Raw genomic sequence first — 5,818 nt, forward strand, 5'->3', positions numbered from 1 at the left:
GAAAATATGGAAATGAGGAACAAACCGAATCACCTTTAAACTTGCACACGATTCTATTACTTTGACAAGCAAAATCGTCTGGTACAAGTTCACCACCAAATCGAATTCTCTAGCTCTCTCTCTAGGAAATCTGTAACAATGAAGTTCCAACCCTAAAACAAGTTGTAAACTTGTTTATATACCTAGGCAAGCCCACTTCCCTACATGGGCTCCCCTTGGGCTTGCTTGGCCCACATGGCCTAAAGCTTAGCCCAAGTGACCTGTAAAGGTCCAAAACCTAATACTAACTAACCCGGTAAAGCCCAGTTCGTAACCATAACCCGTTGTGTTAATTTGATGCGTCAGTCTCACACTTTAGGGCCTAACAATCTCCCCCTAGACTGATGCTATCAAATTGTCTTCATGACTTGAATCAGCAACGTCTTCAACGAAATCTATGGTTGTCGCTATGCTGCAGATGTTGTGGAAGTTCTTGACTTCTGAACTCTCAGCACTGGGTCTCTTTCTTCAGATTTTGTGGTTAGCTTCATATCAGGATCACGATCAGCATTTGCTTGAAAATCTTGTTAAAAAGAATGTGAGAGGAGGATTCTCAACAACTCTATTCTTCTTCTTCAGTCTTTGTCTTTCAAGCAGGTTCACGGTACTTCTTCAAATGCACTTTCATTGTCAGACGTCGTCTCGTGTTCGGTTCTTCTGACTCAGGTACATCTTGTTGTTGTGATGCTTTGGGCTTCTTCAGCAACTAACAGCATCTCAATCTTCATCAACCCCTGTTCTTGATTGAAATCAATTTCTGCACATGCTCACAAACTCATAAGCAAACATTTCTTATGCAACAGGGAGAGTACCACATGAACACTAGGTACATGAAATTTCACGATTTAAATTCTTTTAACTTTTGATGATCAGTCAAATCTTCAAGAACGGTTATAATTTTTTTAATTTTAAGAAACAAATAAGCACTCTATTTTTGGATTTTTGAATTTTTCATTTTTTTTTAAAATTTTTAACTTAACAAATAAAAATTCAAAATATAAACAACTACCATAATATACAATTACAATTGCAATGGGATCAAAATTCGTTCTCAGGCAGACTAAGGAACACTTTTCAGCACGAGCCTAATCAAACTGGTCTATGCGATTGTCAATATGTTTGTCCACTTAAACTTTAACGCTCAACTTTCAATTTTTCAACTTCGTGATATGCTTTAGGTAATATTATACTATATACCCGGGTGTCCCATTCCAAGGCATACCCCCGCGATCAAGGTAAGCACAACGATTCATCGTAGCAGGTGAGTATACTGATGTCATCCTTTAAGATATCCTGACTGAGTCTAGGTCTGCATATAATCTGTTTTATCATGTTTTGATTTCTTAACAATGAACACCCAAATAAATACTAATCAAATCCCGGAAATATAAACAACACACTCTATCATGCAAGTATCTTCCCTACCACATATTTCACAAGTCCAATCCAGATTTCTGAAATCTTAACTGGGAATAGGTTGAGAAGAGAACAGAATAGATCTTTTGCAGAGATGGTATAATATACAGATCAAATGAGTTTTTCTCAATTTGATATAGGTTTCTTGGGTTTCTTTTGGGCACTTGAGGGCCTCTTTCGGGTGTATTAGATCTATAGCGCGACAACGTACAACTAGGTCAGCATGTATCTGGATGCAGCAGAAGTTGTCGTTGCCTAGCACCTCCAGGTCAGCATGTATCTGGATGCAGCAGAGGAGGTACATGACTTTTTTCAGAGAAGATTTCAGAATCAGATCAAAATTGTGTGTATCGGGACAACATACAGACATTCAAATAGAAATGAGCTAATTCCAAGTGACTTTCTTTCCTGGGGTCATGTACAATTTTAGTTCTGAACAGAAGGACAGCCAAGATATCCCCAGATGATTCAACAATATAAAGACCCGAAACCTCAGATGTTGGCTATCTATCAACGCAAGATTTAAGACCATAAAATCATACGCCGTTGGTATGTTACCCACATGGTACATAGTTCGTTATGTTTATATCACTTAGTATCTTTTATCATGTTGAGCGTCAAGCCTATCGACATATCGCAGTAGATCCTAGTCTTTTCAGCTATGGCACCTTACATGTGTTAGTCAAACCCTTTAACACGAACATTCATTTCACTTCCCATATCATGCAATCTTTCTTTTTGGCTTTTTCATTTTTCTAATGTTTTTGTGTTTTTCTCATTTTCTCCCCCTAAACACTATATATGTCTCTCTCTCCCCCTAAATTTGTGCATAAATCTTGGATTTTTGCGCAAATTTACCATTTACTAGAGAAAGGACACTTTATATACAAAGTTATAAACTAAGAAAAAGAGAGAAAAATCTTTTTGCTTAACCGTTCTGTCATCAGATTGAAGACTAATCAAATTCAAATCAAAGGACGGAATTTAAACAGTACCTTTTGCTGATCATTTCTTACTTCTTTTATCTCCTCCAAATGAAACATATCATCTGTAAAAAAAATTTGAACTTTTTGCAACAGTGAAATGTTACCCGTTTTATCTCTGGAACAACCGCTATCAACATTCCAGAGATTGTCAACAGCTCCTCCTTGGTTGTTCCTGAAAAGTAAGGAGATTAGTAAGACATGGGTACCCAGGCCATCGTGGTCCTGGGATTTCCTGAAGCATCAAAATAAGAAACTTCTTTTAGACACAAGTCCCCTTTCGTCTCAAGGATTGGAGATGTTGCTGCTTTAGTTTTGGGTTTCCAAATCTGTTTCGGTTTAACAAACGTGTTTGTTGCCTTCGGTTGAGCAACTTTAACTGGTTCAGATTTGTGAGTTTTGAAAACAGATTTTTGTTCCTGAACAGCTTTGCGTTTGTTTTTAGCAGCGTTCCAATCCCCATCAGAAGGTTTAACCTTGAGATTCACATTCTTCATTGCCTTAGGTGAAGATACCTTCATTGGCTTAGAATGGTAGTTATCCTTAGGTGTAACCCTCTGATTTGGAATATAATATGGTACATGGGGACGCCGTGTGCAGTTTCTAGCAATATGAACCGCAATGCCACAGTTGTAGCAAGTTTTTCTTTTCATCGGAAAAACGTTTTGAGCATCTTGATTTGCTCTAGCAGGTCCTGAAGGACAAACTGGTCCTTTTTGCGCTGGATACGCCTGCACATTTCTCTTAGACGAAGACGAATTTGGGTGCTTGTATTTGTTGTTTGCAGAAGTCTTGTTGCTCTGAGCACCATTCTTCGTCTTTTCTCCCTTATTAGAGCTTTCAATCACCTTGTCATGAGCCTTATGAGATCGTGATTGTCCTTGATGAGCAGACTTCGTATACTCCCGACTTTGATCTGCCCGTTTTGGCTCATTCCGCTTGTTGTGAACCGGCTCACAAACATCGGCACAAGAGTGAATATTCGCATTTTGTTGCACGTTTGGGCGATGAACACAATTTCTAGCAATGTGCCCTGGAATTCCACAGTTGAAACATGTCTGTCGCTTCAATGTATGGAGATTCGGAGAGCCAGCAACAGTAGCTGATCTGATGGGTCTAGATGAGCGAGCTTGCTTAGCATGCTTAGGTTGCTTTGCTTGTGTTCCATGTGTCTTTTCTGATTTCTTCTGTACCTCTTCTTTTTCAAAATCTGGTTCAGTTTTAATTTCAGAAGATTTAGAAGTTTCATCAACACGTGTTTCTTCATCACATGCATCAACGGTTTCCAATGGGGTCCCACTAGATTCAACATTAGGGACACCCACTGAGACCGATTCAGAAGAAGAATCAGGATATTCTTGATTTTCTTGAGACGTAGTTTCAGTGGTTTCACTGAATGTATCCTGAGGGACCTCACCTGTACCACTATCATCAACTGAAGAGTTAGAAACATCACATTCACAATCATTAATTGAAGAAAATTCATCACCAGAATTAATGTTCACAGATTCAACACAACCATCATCAGTCTTGCCCAAAACATCAGGCCCATTAGCAGCTAAAGAAAGAAGCATGCTAAAAATATTTTGTCCCAAAATAACATCAGGATGATTTTCATCAAAACAAGGTGTTTGTGAATCAGAATTTAAAGCTTGTTCTCCCCCAAGAGTATCTTCACATTTCAAGTCAACCTTTTCTGCACATGCAAACGACTGGTTAGGATCAACATTGCCTTTTGAGACGAAATTCATTGAAGGAGCTGGTCGTTTATTATCAACAGATTTGCTGTTGATTGATGACTTATCGGTTTTTGGACCGTAAGTCATCTTGCCCTCATTAATTAACTCCTCTTCCGTGAAAGGCATATAAGTGTAATTATGATTGTATGGAGGAGGAGTTTTTGTGTATCCCAAACCAGCCCCTTTCTTTTCTTTGTACTCTAGTTGTATGTCACAAATGTTCTTGACCAAATTACTAGAAGTGTCAAATTTTTTAATATTAATTTCATTTACCTGATATTTGACCTTTAAATCTTCTAGTTCTTTGGTCAAGTCACTAATTGTTGCTAGAGCATCTAAAAAATTACAATTTTTAGCACTGAGGTCTTCTTTCAGCTGAACTATATCCTTTCTTTGGGCCTCAATTTTTTCTTTGTAAAGCTTTTCATTTTTGGCCAAAGTAAAGTTTTTATTTTTAAGATCTTGATAATCTTGAATAAGTTCAGCGTTGTGTAACCGATATGCCTCAACTCTTTCTCTACACTCAGGAGTGCAAAAGACTGAAAGCATCTCTTCACGTAATGTCATAAATTCAATGGGTGGTTGATACAAAACACAAACCAAACGAACACCCGTGTACTTGCTAACTCAAACTCTTTCAATCGAATGATCCCGCTTTCTGAACCGTACCTCCAAACCTGTCAGACCGATATCACAAACGAACAAACCCCCCCCCTTTTTTTTTAATAGTATATATATATAATTTTTTTATTTATAACCCCCTTTTTTTTAATTAATTTTTTTTTGTTTTTTTTTTTGTTTTGTTTTTTTTTTAATAAATTACACTAATAACAATTATTATTATTATTATTATTATTATTATTATTATTATTATTATAAATAACTAATGATTAAGTAATGATGATCAAATGATTATTATAATTATAAAACCTAATGATTATTTAATGATAACTATTATTATATTATTAAAATCAAAAGGAAATCAAATGCTGTTTGTCTTCTTCTTCGTTAAACAAACCTGAACTACCAAAACCCTAAAAATGCCGACCGTCTTCGTTTAACAACTAGAACCAAAATCCTATTTCAGATTTAAGACCAGATTGTGAATGGTTGTCGGAACGGTGATGTGTCGGAACGGTGGTCGATGACGGAGAGAAACAGGGAGATGGTGAGATGTGGTGTTCGATGGCCGGAGATGAAGATGGCGGCGATGCTCAGAGATGGTGGTCGTCGGAGTAGAACGTCGGAGATGAAGATGATGTTTGAACGGTGATCGGAGGAACACGATGATATGATATCGATGACTGACCGGAGGCGATATTATGTGGGTTAATGAAGTGATGAAGGTGGTGATGAGTTGTGATTATGGTGTGCGAGGTCGGTGTACGGTTTCGGTATGCGGTTTCGATATGATATCGATGACTGACGGAGATGAATGATGATGACGACGGTGCGAGCTCGATGTTAGTCAACAGAAGATGGTGTTTTGAATGATGACACGATGACAGGTGATGACGGTGGTTGGAGAATAACGAAGAAGGTCGGAATAGGAGAAGGTGACTGGAGTTGCAGGTGATGTTCGGTGATGGTGAACGAAGGTGGGGGTCGACGATGTTTGTGAGTACGATGAGGATGAACGAC

The sequence above is a fragment of the Helianthus annuus genome, chromosome 14 (assembly GCF_002127325.2).
Source record: "Helianthus annuus cultivar XRQ/B chromosome 14, HanXRQr2.0-SUNRISE, whole genome shotgun sequence".
NCBI classification, from domain to species: domain Eukaryota; kingdom Viridiplantae; phylum Streptophyta; class Magnoliopsida; order Asterales; family Asteraceae; genus Helianthus; species Helianthus annuus.